Source organism: Calypte anna, chromosome 12 (assembly GCF_003957555.1).
Source record: "Calypte anna isolate BGI_N300 chromosome 12, bCalAnn1_v1.p, whole genome shotgun sequence".
Taxonomy (NCBI): domain Eukaryota; kingdom Metazoa; phylum Chordata; class Aves; order Apodiformes; family Trochilidae; genus Calypte; species Calypte anna.
In genome coordinates this window covers 20,179,432-20,200,469 of record NC_044258.1, presented here as the reverse complement: position 1 = coordinate 20,200,469, position 21,038 = coordinate 20,179,432, and positions in this window count along the sequence as shown.

Here is a 21,038-nt window from a genome sequence, read left to right as displayed (position 1 = left end):
ATGATTTTATGAGGCATCCATTAAGCAGTGGTATAAAAGGGATGCTTTCCTCTTAATGTGCAGATTTTTTTCAGGGGAATGTATTTGATATCAAATCACAGGAGATCTCAGCTTCTGAGATTTCCCTGAAGAAAGAGCAGGTGTTAATCTAACAACCAATATCATGCTGAGCTCAGAGGATTCAGACCCAGCCACGAATTTGCACGGGGAAGCTGAGTATTGGGGAATAACAATGAGAAAAGTTGTTGCTAAAAAGTACAATTACAAGGGCTCAAGTATTGTCTCAGTAGGCAGGAGCCTGACACATCCTGCAGCACAGCTCATTCGAGGCAACGTGCAGAGCATTGAGCTATTTGCTGCAGTTCTGGCCAAGCAGGATTCAGAATTGCTTGTAGTTAGCAGCAATGCATCCCAATCCCTGCATATTAACCTAAGGATAAATAATGAAAAAATAACATTTTTCCTGCAGTGTGACTGCTCACAGGTGTCAGGAACTGACTTATTCCAGCTCCCACTTAGATTCAGCTTCAGCCTTGGAGGAGTTTGACCCCAGACCCAAATCTGCACACAGCCAAACAAGAGACCACAAAGGGTGTTCAGCCAAGCAACTAGAGAATCAGAAGGTTCCAGACCAACAGAAGTCAAGTTCTTGAGACTTACACAGCAGAGCAGGAATTCTACAGGCATCTGTCTGAAACAATTCCGTGTAGGAGATCCATGGGGATGGGGATGCAGTGCCAGTGGCACATCCCATCTGGTACAGGGGAGAATTCAGGTCAGAGGAGGCTCCTTTCTGACACCTGTAGGATCCTCCCTTTTTCTTTTCAATTGGTTTTAAAATCAGATTTCTTATGAATGATACAACTGTTTTGTTTTGGTTTTTCCTTCTGCAAGATTTTCCATTCTGGACCTCACTTGCAATTAAAAGTTTTTTATGTGAAATGCCAGAGAATTTCTTTGTTCACAAGGAACTTAAAGCACAGCCACAGTAAATCAATGAAAGGGTCAGTCTGAAAACAAGGAGAAAAGGGGAAGCAGCCCATGACAAACAGCAGTGAACTGTAAACATCAGAATTAGGGTGGTGAGCTCTGTGCCAGGGATGTGAAAGCCATGGCAGAGCAAGCAAGAAATTCTACATATCCATGACAATTCAAAGCATCCTTCTGCTGCATCTTGCAATAAAATTACAGACAACACATCCCCTGTCCTTCTGCAAACCAAGAATCTGTCCCAGCCCTTGGGTTATGCCAGGAAGAGTTCCCAAGCACAGAGCCTGGGCAGCAGCTGCCACCCAGCAGGAGCTCCCTGAGACCACACCTGAAACCAAAAGCCCCTGGCTGGAAACTTTAATGCCTGTCTACATTTCTTTTTTCCTTCAAGGCTAAACCAAAAGAAACTATATATTTTTTTATTATTATTTCCTCACAGAGCCTGGGCCTGGAATCCATAATATCTTTTCCTCTCAGAAGTTTCACAGAAGCAATAAGGAAAGACACTGATTTTCACAGGGAAAGATCTTTCTAATTGAAGCCTTTAATAAAAGTGTGGTTTAGCCTCATTTTAATATAGCTGCTCTTTAAAGAAGAAGAAAAACAAAAGAACAACAACAAAAAAACCCAAACAACACCAAACCACAGCCACAGACAAACAAAAAACCCCACAAAACAGAAGGATCATGCAGCTTGAGGTCCTCAAAGCCCTCAGAAATCCAGGACATAACGTGGCCTCTGTAACCTCAGCTCCATCACCCAAGGCATCTTTTCCCTCCCCAGCTCTGTAACCACACCATCCCTGTTTGCCTTCTGCTTCTGCCCCCTGAGCCCCCACCCGAACCCTTTGTACTGCACGAGGATGTGCTTAATATTTTGGGTTTGCCTCATTTTCCAGCGTGTGTGTCTGAGGCCTTATCTGCTGCCTACTGTCCAAACACTGCTCTGAATAAAGAATTTTTCATTTCCTTTGGGCTTTTCTCTGCTGTTTGTCACTTTCTGACTGCTTCACAACATTAATTAAACTGAGGAGGTGAAGCAGTGGTATTATCTCTGCTGTGCACATGGGGTACTGAGGCAGGGAGAAGTCAAAAGGAAAGTTAGCCCTAAAACTCACAGAAAACACCGTGCTTGAAATCCCAAGTACAAAGGGAACATTGCCTCTCAGTGGGAGCATCTCAGAGAGCTGGGCAGGAGCCACAGGTCCTGGCTGAGTGGAGAACAGAGAGGAAAAGCTGGGGCTGGACACAGAACAGGTGTTTATTTATGTATTTACTTATTTCCATCCAGCAAACTTCTTTGAAAGTTTACGTGCACGACACCAGCTTGAAAACCTCAGGAGTTACAAACTCTGAAGTTTCCTGGGCTCAGCATCACAGCTGTGGGACAGGAATCTGAAGCCAGGCAGCCCCAGGGCAGTGCTAAGGGATCCAAACTGCAGGTTGCTGTGTTGATAAGGAGGCAAAGCACTCCCCAAATTCAGATAACTGAGGGCTCAGTTCCCCCTCGTGTCCCCATGGGTGCCTCTGGAGCATTGCACACGAGTGCTGGGGATGCTCGGGAGGGAGGGAGGGATCCCCACCCTGCACCCCAGTGCTCAGCCTTGCAATAGTTTATGCTACCAGAAGAAGGGAAAGAAAAAATTAAAAAAAAAAATAATTCCAATTTGACCTTTATAGCTTTGGAGCAATTGAAAGGGGGGCAGAGAGATCATCCAACAGGGCTGGGCCAGACCTGAATGTTATGGGCAAAATAAAGGGAATTTTATGCATGAATTTCCAGAAGTTGGCATCTGCACCAGAGGCAGGCAAGAGCTGCTCAGAAAATAACCTGTAGGACCTAGGAAAGCCAAGCTAGATATGACTCCAGAAGGGAGCTTGCAGTTTTTTATTTTTTTTCCAGCTGTAAACACACTGAGTATTATTACAAACTCTCCGAGGCTGCTATGGAATGCAATTCTGCTCCTTCCTGATGCACTGAGTGCCTCCCCTAAACAAACTGAGCTGATAAAAGGCACCCAGACTAGAGGTGACTCTTGGTGCCTGATTGTGGCTCTGCAGGAACAGAGGAATTTCTGAATGCTCTGGGAACTGATCTCCCCTTGACAAGAGTTACCTGACTTGGGGTGCATGTTTGGGGCTCATCTCTTGAAAATACAGAATTCAGAAGCCAAGAAAAATAAATTATAAAATAGAAAGGCAAAATCCTCAAAATGCATTCAGAAAGCGATGGTTTGAGGGCTTCAATTGTCAAAGAAACACCATAACAATCTCTCTGAAAATATTTCTACCTTGCTACCCATAACCTTGTAATCAGTTCCAGCATTCTCTACAAACTATTAAAACCTAGGCAGTTACTGATTACAAGACAATGCCTCAAGTACTTCCCTTAGCAGTGTGTCAGCTGCACAAATATTTTACCAGCTAATGGCAAGCTCCCCAGCAATACAGATATATTTATTAATATCAACCCTTCAGGCCGGGGAGGGATGGATAAGGGCACTGTCATTTAGGGCTGTAATTAATCATCCCGGACACTTCCTTGTCAGGGAACATAAATCAAGCAGCAAAGTGTTTCTCCTATCCCAGTGATTTGTAGCCAGCATCAACAGTGACAAAATCTCATGCTTGTCAGTAACTGATAAAGATTTTATCTACCTTTGACACCTCAGATGCAGGGCTGCTTCACATCAGTGCCCTCCACCTCTGAATTTATTTTCTGGATGCAGAGCACAGCCCTTAAAATATATTAGGAGTGTAACAACAAGGCTGAAGAAAGAGGTTGCCAAATGCTGAAATACCAAGGTTCTCAAGAAAAAAAATCTGGTATATCAGGACTATCGAGGGGACACAAATACAGGTTAGAAATAGGATGGAGCAAATGCCCATTTGCAGGAAGGTGTCACAGAGAATCATAGGATCAGGTGGGTTGGAAAAGACCTTTAGGATGTTCTATCCATAACGTCCACCCAAACCAGGCTTAGGAGAGCTGCATTTGGAGAGAAACTAATTTGCATTAGGCAGGAGGGCTCTGCAGAGGGACCTGGACAGACTGGAGAGTTGGGATGATTCCAATGGGATGAGGTTCAACATTCCAAGTGCTGGGTCCTGCACTTTGGCCACAACAACCCCATGGGGAGCTCCAGGCTGGGCACAGAGTGACAGAAAGGGAGCTGGGAGTCTGGATTGCCAGGAAGCTGAACAGGAGCCAGCAGTGTGCCCAGGTGGCCAAGAAGGCCAATGGCATCCTGGGCTGGCTCAGGAACAGCGTGTCCAGCAGGTCCAGGGAAGTGATTCTGCCCCTGTGCTCAGCCCTGGTGAGGCCACAGCTTGAGTCCTGTGTCCAGTTCTGGGCCCCTCAGCTCAGGAAGGAGATTGAGGTGCTGGAGCAGGTCCAAAGGAGGCAACTGGGCTGGTGAAGGGACTCGAGCACAGACCCTATGAGGAGAGGCTGAGGGAGCTGGGGGTGTTGAGGCTGGAGAAGAGGAGGCTCAGGGGAGACCTCATCACTCTCTGCAACTCCCTGAAAGGAGGTTGGAGCCAGGGGGGGGTTGGGCTCTTTTCCCAGGCAACTCTCAGCAAGACAAGAGGGCAGGGTCTCAAGTTGTGCCAGGGGAGGTTTAGGTTGGAGATGAGAAAGAATTTCTTTCTGGAGAGGGTGCTCAGGCATTGGAATGGGCTGCCCAGGGAAGTAGTGGATTCTCCATCCCTGGAGATATTTCAAAAGAGACTGGATGTGGCACTCAGTGCCATGGTCTAGCAACCACAACGGTGGTTCAAGGGTTGGACTCGATGATCTCTGAGGTCCCTTCCAACCCAGCCAATTCTATGATTCTATGAAACAAGAGTCACAGCAACAGCTCCTCTGAAATGGATTCAGGTGCTTGAGCTGCTTAAAAAATATTGTTAAAATATTGTTAGACATTGGAACTGTCCCTGGCTTATTTGTCACCATCTGACACCAGATGTATCAGCTCCCAGTAACACCAGTGCCCATTACAACCCAAATTACTGGGGTACTGAACTGCAGCTGGATGCTGGGCACCTTTTGGACTCCGAGTGGTACCTAAAGCTCCTCATCCCCCCTGGACACAGCTCAGCACTAAATCCTTGGTCCCCAAATACCTGGGATCTCTCAGCACTGAAATTCTGCCACCTCCACACCCAGCTTCTCTCTCAGCCTGAAAATTCCCTGCCTCCAACCAAACCTCAGTACACTGATTGCAATCTACCCCAGGAAGCAAACAAAACAAAAAGGCAGAGTAGAATTTCCTGTTCAGACACAGAATTCTATCAACAATCCGTGGAGCAGCAAAAGAGATGTACAAGAGGATTGCTCTCTGTACTCCAAATGCTCAGGGAGAATTCTGCCCACAGGCAGCTCCAAGCCCAGCCTGGGATGATAATCCATTTGTAAAACGCTGAGCACCAAAACATGCTTTCAGCTTCAGATAGGAGCTTTCTCCTCCAAAGCACAATTTACATTTCAATTCTTAGTGCAGGGAATCAAATACTAAAAAACAAGTGTCAAGGTTTTCTTCTTCACCCAATTTTTTCTTAATTAGATTCAAGTGTTTTGTCTTGCCATTTCACACCTTAACTGCTTTCTGAAAATTAAAAAAAACAAAAGTATTTATTTATTCATGATACCTAACAACTGGGAAGTGCCTCAAATTGCTTTTGTTAAGAAAATAAGAGCAGGCTGTTTACATTTACACAGAAACCAGAAGGAAATAAATCCCCTCTAATGCAGTAAGTAGCAGATACTGGTGATGCAACCCAGCAAACCCACACACAGCCCACATTGCTCTCCTGGATTTTTTTCCTCACTCCAGAGGGAACAGAGCCCTCAGGATCCATGGGAATGTGGGGCTGGAGGCCACCTGCCCCTGGCCCATCAATCACTTTTAACTCCCACACTAAAAAAAGAAATTTCTCTGACTCACAAACATGGATGCTGGGCTCCTCAGAGAGGTTAACTACAATATTCCTGACATTTTCTGGCCACCAAAATGAAAAAAAAAAAAAAAAAAAGCTTCTTCTGCAATGAAATAGAGTTTCCTCAAGGAAAATACCTCCTAAATACATGATGAGTTTGAGGAATGTCAGTGATAAATCTGGCAGGTGCAGTGTGCACCCTTCACCAGGGTTCAGAGCATTTTGTCTATTTAATTCTTTCCTTGGATGGCTGCTAGGACAAAGGATGGGTATTGCCCCAGGTTGTGATACACAGACTCTGAGCAAATAAATATTTTAAGTGGTACAGAAAACATTTCAGTGGTTTCCCAGCAATATTTTGCTTTGTTCTGGCAAAAGACACAGTAAGAACAAAGTTAAACGACTTCACTTCAGTTAATATAAATAAACAACTAAGTAATACGACTTCATGCAGGAATCACACAAAATCCCTGATGCCTGCCCTTGAAAACTGCTCAAGTTATCAAAGCACTTCATCCCACAACCCAAATTCCTCCATTTCTGTCCCAAATTCTGCAGGTGAGGAGGAATCCAAGCCAGTCTGGACTCCCCAGGCTCAGCTGCAGCTCCCGACTCTTTCAGAACCAGATGTGTTAATATCTCCCAGACCAACCGAGTTCATTGGTAATCTAGAAAAAAAAAATCTATTTCTGCACCTGGGTTTTGTACCCTATTTTGTTCCTGAAGGAACTTAAGGCTGCACATTTTCAGCCAACCTGCTGAGGCCATGTGTGTGCTGGTACAAACCCCCTCCAGCTGATCCCATTACACAGGGAAATTTGACTCATCAGCTCTTGTTAGAGTTAAATGTGCTGCTAATTTGTGAAATATTTTGCCTGACCTGTCAAATGAGCTGAATACTTCCCTGCTCTCTTCTTTTTAGCGTGATAACTAATTCCAAGTCATTTCACTTCATTAAAAAAATCACTTCATTAAAACCCAAAGTTGCTCTGGAGAACAAGAGCTGCGAGAGCTCACACTGCATCAAGCATCAGCTTCTCAATGAGGCAGCCAAATGACAGCAAAAGATAGCAAATCATTAATTTGTCAATGATCCTCTAGTACCTGTTGATTTATTTGTCAGGTATTTTTTTTCTTGGTTTTTCTTTTTATAAAAAAAAGAACCACTTAGCAGCCCAACAAGAGCCTCTGGGTGACCCCCCCTCCAAAAAACAAAAAAACAAAACAAAACCCCCCCCCAAAACGTGAGAGGATGCTCAGAAGAGAAGAGGACAGCCCAGCCCTCCCTGGGGAGCAGATGGAGGAGCCCCCTCTCCAGCATCAGCAGCTGAGAAAGCAGAATTTAGCTCATATTTAACACACCTTCAAAGCCCCAGGAATCACCCCAGCCACATTGCCTCCCCCAGCCACTGGTCCTGATCCACCTCTTCCAGTCCAAAAGCACAGAGCTTCCTTCCCAAAACTTCCAGCTCTCAAGCAAGAGAAGGAAAAGCACAATTAAATAACACTGATATTCCAGGAGACCCCACCAGCCTCAGCCAGCTGCTAAATGCCATTCCTACGTGAGGCAGTGCAAAGGGGAAAGGAGGAAAAAGCCACAAGCAAAACAATTTCCCCCGAGCCAAAGAGGCAACAACTGAGTGAAGGACTTTAGTTTTCCCCTGATCCTCAGTAGTAGTTTTAATTTGAAACACATCTGTATTTTCAACCCCAGTTCCCACATAACATCAAATAATTCAAACCCTGATACATAAATAACAACACCAAGAAAGAAGAAAAGGTGAGAACTTCTTTAGAAGTCTGACAGACTCCCAGAGCCCTTGGCAATTACCTTTGGAAAGGCTGGAAGGTCCTTGGCTACAGGGAAAGAGCAAACCATGTCCCAGCTCAGGAAGGAAAGGAGGAGCAGGGGGCAGGGAACTCTTTATGAGCCAGCTCAGCATCCCCCCTGCAGGTTTGGTCCCAGTTGGGAACAATCAGCCCAGGAGCAAAACCAGCTGAGTGCATAGCTCCTGCCATGGGTTTGTTGGGAATCAATCCCACCTGGTTTCCTTCTGTAGCCAGGGAAGAGGAGCAGTGGTGGAAGCAGCACCATCCATGGCATTGGGATGCTCTCCCAGGGGCTCCCTTGCTTTAGAAAGCTTTAAATCTCAATTTTAAATCTCAGCCCTGAGGAGCCAGAGCTTCACTAATAAAGCTTTTAAAGGCAATGAAACTCCCTACCTTTTAGCAGTTATGGTGGTAAAACCCAGCTTAACCTTAGGAGAGAAATGATTAATTAAAAAAAATGATGTTCTGTATTTTTCCCAGAGGTATTTGCCATACCATTCCTTCAACCTTTAATCCCTGTCACAAAGCTAAGAAATAGAATTGCAATTTAATTAAAGATATGTTAGGAGGGGAAGATCTGCTTCCAAATGAGAACTGGGGCATGCACTGAGACCTGAAATAAATATCCTGAAGCAGACATACAGGATGGGGCTTTGCTGGTGACATGAAGCTTTTCCATTTCAGGTGGCATCCTGACAAAAAGAGCTAAGAATGAGCCAAAAAACCCCATCATTGCATGTGGCAATCCCAAGTTACATCAGTGAGGAATTGTCACTGACATTTATTTGGGCAACTTCACAGCAGAAAGAGCTCAGGAGCTTTCTTTTCTCTGGTGCTTTTTCTCAAAGTGTCTCCTGCTCTCATCACAAGCAATTGGGTATCTCTTCCCCATCAGGAACAAAAAGCAATTCACTTCAGCCAGGCTTCCAAATTATATGGGAATCATATTTATAACAAGTTCCTATTATTTGCATGCTTTTATTAGAGCACGAATATCAGCACTGAGGAACAGAGTGTTCCTGGAGACTTCTGCTGCAGAGCTGCAAACCTTGAAGGCAATCTCTGAAATATGTAATTTACAAAATTACTGTAATTGATGTAACTGTTATACTGAGAGGTGTATAAGTTCAGAAACCTCCTATATAATGCATTTCTGTTTTAAAAATGCTATCTTCCCTGGAAAAATGGAGCAGAGCTAATAACCTGTCTTTCACCAACAGCCCATGTCAAGCAAGTGGCAGGGCCAAGCTGCAGTGCTTGCTGAACATGTCATTTTCTCATTTGACAAGCAGGGAGATGAAATAATTCAAATTAAATAAAAATTAGACCAAGCCTTTCTGCAGCCACCAACCTTTTCAGAGGTGTGGAAATTCACTTGCCTTGGAATAACATGGTACATGTCAGCTGCCTGAAGAACCAAAGGGGTGCTACAAGAGAAGGGAGATTTTCTGTGGGCAGAGGATACAAATTCCTTTATTTTAAGGGGAAATTTTTTTTACTCCTTCCATTCTGTCCCAGGAAATACAAAGACCAAGGAGACCTCAGTTGCTGCTGCATTACTCTTAACTGGTTAAGCTGTAAGAAATGGCAGTGTGTGTCAGTGACAAAGTGGTCACCATTAAACCAGAAGATGGTAGCAGCACACACAGGTAACAAAAACTTTCATTTCATTTTATTGGAAATTACAGTCACACCTTTAAAACATTTACTGAACTGGCATATTTGTACTGCCAGCACTGTCCTAAACCTTGTTCAGAAACCTCTGCTATTTGCACTGCCTCTTGTTCATTGACTTGCATAAAATAATTGGCCCTATAATTTTATACCTGTCAAAAATCCAGCACACGGCATTGACTAATTGGTATTTTGTGTGCTCAGAAAGGTATAAAATCAATTTAAACACTCTAGAAATCAACACATTCTTTTTTCAAGCTGCAGAACAGTAAATATAATTATGTTTACTATTGCTTTGGTTTTAGTCTTTTGGGGGGAGGCAGGTTGCTTATGTCATATATAATCTTTTAACAACTCTGAAACTAAACCTGTAAAGTGCTTCCATCCCCCCTGCCTTGCTCAGAGCCCTTGGTGCCTCAGCTTATGGTCTGCATGAGTTCTGGAGGGATGCAGCCCCTCAGCCCACTGAATCCCCAGCAATTTGCATTTTCCTCCCCTGGTCTTCAGATCCTGTGTCTAAATCACAGGACTTTAAAAAAAAAAATCCTTTTTAAGGTTGGTATCTGCGAGCAGGTGGTGAGAGGACACAAAGTGTGGAAGAGATGTGGGAAACACTGGGAAACACTCCATGGTTTTTGTGCCTCATCCCATCTCACCACTGGCACGTGCAGAGCAGGGAATTAAGTTATTTTCTTCTTCTTCTCCTGGCTCCTGTTACCCTTCTCTGCTCCTGACTGCTCCCACTGAAACTAGCAACAGAACACCTCAGAAAACATTTCTCATTAATGCCCAGAAAGGGATGAACAAAGCCTGAAGTGTTACCATCACATCTCCTGGCTCTGTATTTCAAAATCCAATGGCTAATTTTCCTGTGTCTTTGGGCAGGATGTTTTTCTTCTCTGAAGGAAACATTTCCAAGTGCTCCTGACTGGGGGATTTATTGGCAATTGAAGTGGATCCTTGTAGATGCAAGAAAGAGAGGCAAAGCCAAACTAGTTACAGACTGAAATGAGAATGTTGGTTTTATCAGGGAAAAAGAGGAGGATGCCATTCACTGCAGAAATGCTTCCACTGAGCAAGTGGGTGAGCACAGGGTTCTGCAGCTTACAATAATAACCTTACAGTAATAGTTTTGAGATAAAAAAGACAAGCAAGGGCACTAATGACCTAAGGAAAGTACAAGTTATGTTCCTTGTTAAATCAGTTCCCGTCTCTGAGCTATCACAGCTCCAGCAGAAGCTGAAGTCAGCATCAATCCTCAAAAGAAACACCCCAAGGACCCTCCTGGTGACAGAAGGTGTGGGATGAGCCCTCACCCCTTCACTACCCAATGCTATTTTTGTTAGGTTGGTGGTTTTTTTTTAATATAAAGAGATCATCTCACTGACCTGAACCTGAATTTCCAGGGTACAAACCCCCCCTGGTACTGGAGCACTGGAACTCCATGGAATTGCTTTTGCCCATCACTTGGTGCCACTCTCTGCGAGCCAGGACCTGCTCCATAGGGATGGATCTTTGGGAAGAAAACCAATCCCTGCTCTGCTCCCTGATCTAACACAACATAATCTCTCCTCTTTGTATTTGCTGTCTTAATGCATTTAAGCAATTAATCCATAACATGACAAAGGCAGCATGAAAACAGACTTACAGCTTAGTCTTAATAAGCATTAATATATTTGTGGTGGTTTTGGCAGGCCAGCCTTCCACTAATACTTGGCTTCCCAGATTACATCCATGGAAATTAATGATCTGTCACCAGACTTGCCTGTGTTCTAATGAAGTAGTTAGTCAAGTACCAGTAAAGTCAGGTGTAAGAAGCTGCCTCTTCCCATTTGCAGTAAAGCCTTTCTCCCTATCTGGCTAACAAATTAAATTAGTTGAGAGTAAAAATTTAATTACTGTCATGCACCATCTTTTTATTTGTGATCAAATAAGCATGTCTCTGTGAGCTGTGCAGTCCCTTGCTCTACTGAAATGGGAGAGAAGGAATATAAACCCAGCTGGGTATCAGAACAGATTTGTAATTATTGGTTTCTACAAGCAAAAAAAAAAAAAATCTTTAGAAAATAAAAAGTCTTATTTCTTTCATTTAAAGGAAAAAGACTCATTCAGCAGTCAGAGAGCAGCTGATTTCTGTCTAAATCAGAGGAACATAATGGTGTCTGTCCAACACATCCTTGAGCCAGAGGGACAATGGGTGAACAACCAAATTCCCCTTTCTGCAGAGTTCCACACTCTCCAGAATGTGAGAGAGGGTGGGGGAGCAGGAGGGCAGTGATCTGGAGCAGCCACTACAGCATCCTGAGAGCAAATGGAGGGTTGGAATTATAAGGGGGAAAAGAGTCTTGTTAAGGGACTGGGGGAAGGACATGGGAACTAGACCCAACCAAGGGCTCATACACACAGAGCAGGAGAACTTTGCAATAGAAGTCCTGCCCTGGGGCATGGTGAAGTGCAGAAGAGGGGTTTGGAGCACATTACCCAGGGCTGAGTACTCAGAGACTTCTCTGCAGCAGAAGTTGTGCCATGAGGCTCCCACCTGCACCCTACCAGCCAGCCTCGAGGGCCCTTGCTGCCAGCTCTCTGCTATTTCGGTTTGAAAGCTAAAAAAAAAACCAAAACATCTCCTAGGGATCAAGAATAGCATCGTGAAAAAGAAAATAACATCCAGTCCCATGCTGGGGAAATAAGACAGAAAAATATGTCTGAAGAGGTCAGTCTGCCCATGGGGGTCTTGCTTGGTTCACGTCAAAAGAGCACAGAGGGACTTGCCCCCTGCCAGCCCATTGGAACCCAGGTGCAAAAGAGCTTCTCTTTCCTTAGTCCTGGATGCTTTCTACCATTTGTTAAAAATGTGATACCAAAGAGCTTCCTTCTGCCCCATCTCACATGGCTGCTCATCTCCTGGTAACCCCAAGAAGCTCCTGCTGGCCTCGGTGGGATGCACAGAGCTCCAGAGCTTTTCCTTCCAGCTCTGTGAGGAGCCAGCCAGCAAACTTTTGGGCACTGAAATGCAAAACATTCTCTTTATCCCTTGAGTGCAGCCCAGGCAATCCTGCTGCTGTTTCTGTCTCTGATAATCAGCTCACCTGGAGACTGAAACTCAAGGCCAGGCAGTGCAGCAGAAGCAGATATGCAAATTCCTGCTCCATCCCCGTGGCTCCCCTTATGGTCCCTGGTGTTCCAGCCATGCTCTGAATTAACAAGTTCTTCTGGACTTATTTTTATGACACCAGTGGTGATATTGTCTGAGTGTTTCACACACTTGTACTACATTTATTTGAAGTCTCCAGGGTGCAGGTGGTGTTATTAACCCCACCAAAGGCCAGAATAAAAGGTCACAGATGCCCCCAAAGCTGGGTGAGGACTCCAGTGTCTAAATATCAGATTTTTCAGAGTATTTATGATTTTATAGTACCTGACAAGCAGAGTGCAGCATGCAGGTGTTCTGAGTGGAGCTGCCAGGTGGTGGAGAGGACTGAGGTGAACAGAAACCTATTACCCAGACTCTGAGTATTGGGGCATTAGAACCAATAATTAAAATGACAGAGAATAATTTAAAAGTCAGCTTCCATCTCACTGATTCTCAGGGGGGAAAAATCCAGTCCAAACCCACCTGTTTTCTAAAAACACCTCTAGCACCTTGAGCAAACATCAGCTAATCTGGGCAGGACAGCAAACATTGGGTGTTTACACAGCAGAAGTGAAGCAGTAGGGGAAAAAAAAATGGGATTTTTGATCTTCTCCTCTACCTCCAGCAGCAAAATACAACAGTGTAGTTTTTCAGAACTGCTTCTTTGTGAGTGTGCATGAAACCTGGGTAGCAGTGTGGAAACAGCTCTTCCTTCAACAGGTAGCTCATTTCTCACACAAATAAGAAAAAAAACAGCATTTTAAAATTATTATTTGTTTTTAAATAGCCACAGCACATGCCATTGTCTAAACTCAGGCAGAATATATTGCTAAATACTGAGATCTGAGATCCTTCAATTCACATAACCCTAACAAAGGTCCCACAAAGCCAAGGAGCAATCCAGGAAACCAAGAAGTGACCCAGAGCTACACATCAGGGCTGGATAAGAGTACAGAGTGCACAGCTTCAGAAGGGGAAATTCCTCTTCCCAGCATCTTCACCTCCAGATCCCACTCACCTGCATCCCTCCCTCAGCCCTGCTGGACCAGGCACTGCTCCCAGGCTTCCTGGGGGAATGGAATCCCAACCCAAAGCTCTGGAAGAGAGAGGAACCACCTGAGACCATCACTGCAGGTTTGGTGACACCATTCCTTTGGAAGATGTCATATGGCTCCTTCAGCTTTTTTGCTGTCCTGGTCTAGGACCAGGCACTGGACTGGAGCTGCTGGGAGCTCATGTCCTACCTGGTGTCCTGCATGTGCTGGGACCACATCACCAGGAGGTGGGGACACCCCAGCAGGTACCCTGCCTCCAGAAGTCTCCTTTATTGGCAGGATAGCATCAGCAGCTCTGTGCCAGGCATGCAGTGTGCTGAGAACCTTCACTCTGTGATTTATGACAGTCATTACAGCCAAAGCAAATACTTGCCTGAATACATAAGGAAAAAAAAAGTATTACATATCCATTGCAGTTCAATTATCTGCTTTGCCTAAAGGACTCTTATTCTGTGGGCTTTCTCCTGCCCCTGCCCAAGAGTTCTCCATTTAGGATGCCACAAATTGCTTATTCCTTACACGTGGTGACCCTGGACCACAGCTGGCTGCATAATCCGGGGGTTTCCTTTCTCTTATTGTGCCTGCTGCTATAAAATGCAGGTGGGTTGGAATTAAATTTAAAATAAATGTTCATAAAGAGTTGCAGGTCACTCAGCAACTCAGATCGAAGTTCTTTCACCTCCCATCATGCTGGATTCCCTGAAGCTTTCTCCTTGCCCTGCATTTCCCATTCCAGGCCAATCCTTACACCAAAGGTTCCTAAATTCAGTGCTTATGAAGACTCAGAGAACAGATCCTGCTGCTGGAATGTCCTCAGCTTTTGCCTTTTCTGCTCCAGCCTCCAAGCAAGGTCTGCTCTGCTTGCACATGTAAATAACTGGGGACCTTGAAGGGTTTTCTGTCCCTTCCCCATGTCCTCCCCATCACCACCCCCTCATACAACCAGAAGAGTGTTCTTCAGCTCCCCCAAAAGATAAACATGGGGAGGTTTTGGATTTCTGGTAAGAAAGGAGAGCTCAGGGGAACAAATTCTATTGGGTTTCTGAGTGTAGCAGGTGTTTTCTTGAATCTTTTTTTTTCTTGCCACATGCTAAAAGAGCATGCAAAATCAAACAAATAGGACATGAGTCTGAAGGACTCTATTTTTAATGCCCTCTAATTTCAATCTGTGGTACCCCACCAGGCAATTTAGCAAGAACTCAGATTGTACAAAGGGCCCTTAAATATTTCACTCTGCATTCATCCAGGGGGGAACAGGGCCTTGATTTTCATCTTGAACTGGCATAATGAGGGCAGGGAATGGTTTTCAGAAATCAGCTCGGGAACAAAAGGAAACAACTTACTGGAAACATTTTTAGCCACTTCACCTTATGATATAAAGGGGGTTTTGTGGGATTTTTAAATCCCATTTCATTTCCCTGCCCATCTCTGAAGGTGCTGGGAGGCTCTGCTCGGGGATGTGGTGGGGATTTTGGATGCCCACAGTCTGGGAGCACAACCCTGGGGAAATACAGGGCAGGATTCCTGCCTGCTGGACCACCCATCATCTTCTCAGGGTTTTGGAGGGAGAGAGAATCACCTGGCATCAACACCAGCAGGGAGTGGATTTCACCAAGGGAAGAGGTTTCAGGATGAGCTATTGGTTGGTGACAAAATCCTCCTGGATCTTCTCCTTTGGAAGAAAATGTCCATGTCCACTGAAAACAACTCCTATGCTTTTGGGATCTTGCATGGCCTCCTGAATAATGCAGCATCTCAGAAGAAAACAACAGCAAATCACAGCAGTTGGGCAACCAAATCAGAATTCAGGGAATTTTGACCTGGCTGTTTAAACTTTGTTATTCAGTTGTTAAGGAGGGTGTTCAGTCACCTCATATTTTGTAGGGAACAAATATTCCCTCGTTGTTTCTGTTCCTGAAAAGCTGAAGTGACACATGGCAGCTGTACAGATTAATTTGTGTCACATCTCACCACTGCCAGCAGCTCCTGGGGGAGAGGGATGGGGTGTGGTAAAACATCCTGAAACATTTCAGTAAATTAATTAACAACAGAATGCTAAAAATCTAATTAAGAAGCCATCAGTTCCATGTCTCATTTGTACTAAGACTTGGAGGGTATTAAGTGATCTCAGCTGAGCAATGCCATTCAGGATGATGCCCAGAGCTTGTCCCCTCCTGCACTGACACAGCAGGGACCAGGCCCTGGAACAATAACCTGAATTATTGCCACACAGGCTGGGTGCTGAATTTCCCAGCTGTGGGAGCTGAAATGAGAATTAGGAACCTTTCAGGGGAGAGCCCCAGGTGCTGCCAGGCTCCTGGGAGGTGAGCTGAGCATCACAGCAGGATGGGACCCACGGGTGCCATCACCCATCCCTGCTGGGTGGCTGAGACACAGGGAGAAGGGAAAGAGTTTCTCTTTACAGGGATCTGGAGTAGGTGACCTTTAAAAGTGCTTTCCAGCCCCATTTAATGATTCTATGATTTATATCTGGATATCTGGCTGTGATCCAGCCCCATCCTGTACCCCCTCCCACCTATCAGAGAGCCCCGAGGTGGTTGTGTCCCATACCCCTCCTCATTTACACCAGAAGAAAAATAAAATTCAAAGATACAAATGCAGACCAGGCAATGGGGCACACACAGGATGAGAGGCAAGCAAATCCCCCCAGAAGGCTGCAGACAAGGCTCTGGCTGCCTCCTCTCCTCCCCTGCATCCCTCCTGATGCTTTTTATCACATTCTCCTGCCCTGCCCTTCCTGGATTAACCTGCTCTCTTTGCTAAACACAAGGCAGGCTGTTGACAATTGGTATTACAGTTCTGGAAGTACCACTTCTGGAGCAAAATCTTTGGCTTCCTTACCCAGAAAATATTTCTTTTTAAAAAAAAAACCCTCAGTAAATCTTTAATCTCATCAAAGAGAGCAGAAGTATTTACAGCCCCCAGGTTCAGCACTCGGCTCCTCTGATGGAAATCTCCTTTCCTCTGGTGGAAATCTCATATCTCCCAAGTCTTTCCAGTCCTGTTCTCCTCCTTCCCAAGCACCACGAGTCCAGGAGCTGCTTTGGCAGGAGAACATTCCAAAGGCACTGAAGCCAAAAAGGCTGCAGAGGTTTCTCTGGCACAGCCAGGCAGCAGGGATGGTTTGAGGAGCATCATTTATCACTTGGAGGAGGCAGCTCAGCCCACCTGGGAATTCTGGCAGGAGGTTCCTTGGCTGCTTGGTGGATGGAGGCTCCATCCTGCAGCTGGCAGGGGCAGAGCTCTGCTCAGAGTCCTGCAAAGTGAGGGGCTGAGCCTCTTGGCAGGCCTTACTTTACCTGTTTACTGTGCTTTTTCAGCTCCACATTACTATCCATCTGGCCTCTTCTTTTTTTTCTGTTCCTTAGCCTAAACACAAGTTGTTCTGAAAGACTCCCAGCGATTCTCATAAAATATAGAGCTGTTACTTCTCTTTTCTTAAAAGCAGCATAATACTTGCAAACTGCAACTACTGGAGCTGAAAATAACTCTCCAGACAGTCACACATGCAGAATTAGATAAAAATGAGCTCATTTTTTAAAATGACCTGATAATTTGTAGAGGAGGGAAAAAAAAATAAACAGATGTAAGTATTTTCATCAGCAGAGAATACTACAGCCCTGAGAGCAGGGGAGAAATGCAGCACCCAGAGCAGCCCAGGTGAAGCCTCCAGACCTGGGGGCTGGGGAGCACATTGCAATAACCACAACCACAGAACTTCTCCTGCAGCAAACACAAGGACAGAGGGTGAGAGGCCTTGTCCCACTTGGCAGAGGAGAAATTCTATAAACCTGACCCAAAAGGTGAGGAGGAAAGGATGAGTACTTGTGGCTGTGAGCCAACACCACTCGTGAGCTCCCTCCCCTCCCACAAGAGCCTTGCAAACCCCCCAGCAGCTCATGTGTGACTGAAAAGTTCTCAGATCAATGGGTTTCTCTAACTAGGAGACCAAACATGGCCAAGATTTGGATTTCTTGGCCAACTCCATCAAGTTTCCCATCTCCAGCATCCTCAGAGCTCCTGTGGGTGCCATGAGAATTGCGCAGCAGCTGAAGGACAGAGGCACCACCAGCACCACACGTGGGATCACCAGGATGGGGAGGAATCCTCCTGGTTCCACGAGAAGCATCAAACCACAGAGCAGCCCTAGCTGGGCCATGGCTGTCCCCAGGAAGCAGGATTTATGAGGTATTGGTGACTCCTGGAACCTGCTGAGCCATGGCACTGCTTTGGCTGAACCTTCTCCAAGGACTTTGGATCAGGCTGGAGAGAAGCATCCCTCACTTCTCTGATCCAGGAAGAGATTTCTGATTTCTAGGAGACAATTTAAAAGTCAAAGCCAGAACGAGAAAGACAAACTGCTAAAAGTTGAGTTTCCAGGGGTTACTATGATGAATTACCACTTCAGCCAGGTACAATCCCTTGCAGTAATTAATTCTGACTAGTTTTATGGTTAACTTCTACTATTGACAATATTACTAAAATCCCCTTGAGTAGGCTTTGCAGGTTTATAAATACATCCAATTATCATGTGTTTGATGAGGTTTAATTTAAATCTAGCAAAAAAAAAAAAAAATTCCCAAGTGAGTCATCTATTATTCATAACTTAAGATGAATTCAGCCTCCATATCACAACTTTTCTTCCCCCCCTCCTTTTTCAGACCCATTGCTTCCACATAAATTAAACCATTCACTCCATACATCCAAGTCAGATTTCCTTTTAGAAAGCCATGTTTTAGGGAAAGCAATTACATTTGGTCCTTGATATATCACCCAGGCTTTCAAAGCCCCCCCAAAAAGAAGAGGGCTTCAGATGTTAATCCAAACAAAGTTCACCCTTGGAGAACAGCTTCCTGCAGAAGAGAGGCTGCAAGAGCAGAGGAGGAAATGGAGATCATCATCTGACCCCCTGGGGGAACTCAGTGATCCTGAAGGTGTCTTCCAACCCAAACCATTCTGTGGTTTTATGATGATGGGGGGTTGGGGGGATGGGGCTGCCCATTGAACTGGAAATGGTCCCAGTTGCCACCAGGACTGGAAAGGACACTGACAATTTGTGGCAGCAAAAGTTCCCACCTGAACCATGGGGCTGCTCAAACTCCAAAGCTCCCAGGTCCTCCAGGGTGAAGCAGCAGAGCTCAGGGGGTTTCTGCTGGAGTTGAGGATCCTCCATGCACAGATATCAGAGGTTTTATTAGAGCTGGGGCTCCAGAAGCCTTCCCTTCTCTGTATAAATTCATATTGCATTTTACAGCAGCAGCTCTTCCAGGGACACAACTGCAACATGTGCAAATAACTGAGCGTGGTTCCAGCACATCCTCTGTGAATTAAAGTGTAGCACTACAGGAGAACACAACCACATTAAATTGAGTTAGGGAAAAGCCATTTATCAACTGGCTTAGAGGATCCAGACATCCAAATGAAGAGGAAAAAATGACTCATTGCAGAAGCTGCAGCAGGCAGAAAATGCTGGTGATGTATAGCTAGAGGCTGATGACATTAAATACACACTTTGCTGCACGGGTTTGGGATGAGGAGCCCAGAGCCAGAGGCTGCTGGCTGGCCAGAGCTCAGCTGCCCCTCCTTCTCCTGCAGGTCTGGCCTCACCTCTGGAGAGCAGGGGGAAAAGGACAAAAAAAAACCAGTTAGTTTTCAGAGAAAGCCAGGGATACACCCTTTGCTTCCTCCCCAGACCTTTTCTTCCTCTTTTCCTCTTCATGTTCCATGTGGGCTTTCTCACTGGGCTGTTCCACTGCCTTTGGTGACCTGGCTGTGGCTGCCCTGCTGGGGATGCCAGTGCTTCTCCTCTCATCTGCCTGCAGGGTTTTCCTGCCTGAAGATCCCATCTGGCTCCAACACCAGCCTGGAGCAGGTTCATGAACCCCAGAGCCCCCACTATTGTCTCTGCAGTGTCCCCCTCACCTTGGCAGGGGGATGCAGTCTGGCTAAGGAGCTTGATTATCATTATTAATTAATTAATCACTGCTACAGGTGCCTTGGGGAACAGAATTGCTGCTGCTTCCCTGCACCCTTTGGCCACTCTGAATGTCATGCAGATAGGAAGAGGAAAAGGGGGAGGAAGGCAGAGGACATCCCCTCCTGCCTCAGGACAGCAGCAGGACGAGGTGGGCAAAGAACCACTCTCCTTTTCTGTTGGGTTACACCACCTGTACACTAAGTCCATTTTTTTGAGCTGGGAATAACCATCTCCCTTCCAGATTTCCAGGTCCTTTGTCCCAAGGGTCCTTGCCAAGTTCAACACAAGCCAACCACACCTCCAGCAGCTTCACTCAGGGGCTCACCCTGCAGCTGGGTGCCCAAACCCACTGTAGGGTCTTAAACACCAGCAGCTGCAGCAGTGCAGGGGTTTCAGGTCAACACCTGCATAGGGATGGATCTTAACCCCCAGCCCCTGGGGTCCAGACCACAAGGTGCAGACTTCAGCACCCTGAGATTTGGGTAGGACATCACCCACAGCAGAGGTCCCAGGGCACCCCCAGCCTCACCCATAACCCAAGCAAAGTCCCTTTGTCACATATAAGAGCAGAGACACGTGGATCTCATTAACATTAAATCCCCAGTCAATTAAATAAAGGCAGAAACCATGTGCTTTTTGATGGTGCTGGATCAGAGGCAATGATTCATTCTCAGGACTCTGAAGTGAGGATGCTGAACAACATGATGGCAAACGAAGTCCTTCTGTACCAGGACTGGAAATACCACATTCTTTGGCAGCAGTTTCTGTAATTAACCAGCATCCTGCTCCCACCTATGAGTATTTGCTGTTAACTCCAATAAAAGAGATCACATGAAGCATGGATGTCTAGAATTACAATGCTTGGAGACCAGATTACTGGTACCACACTCAGAGTTCTGAGTCCAATACGGGACACAGAGTTTAAATGTTTTAATATGAGCAGACAAAATTGGTTTTTTTCTTATTTCACCTTTAATTCTAGAGCCAATAAGTCTGATGCACTAGTGCTGCCTTTTAAAAATCACACTTGACCAGACACAATTTTTTTTTTTTATTATTGTTGCCAAGAGGAGAACCTTTCCATGGAAAGGCAAGCAAGAGCTAGGAGGAGAATGCCAGACATTGCTGATGTCCTTTGGCAGCAAACCCCTGCACTCTGCACATAACAAAATACATCCTAGGAACTCTCAGGAACCAAGGTCTCCTCTTGTCTTTTTCAGAACCAAAGCAGCATTTTTAAGTTACAGATGAGAAGACTTTGACTCATCCAGTCCTACAAGACCCAGGAGGTCTTTTTGTCATTGGGTTCATTAATCTCTGCTTGCTTGATTCAAAGCAATCTAAAACCTTTGTCTCCTATTTGCCTCAGTTTCTCCACTCCCAGGCTCAGCTGTGGAGTGCAGGACTACAGAACCACCTCA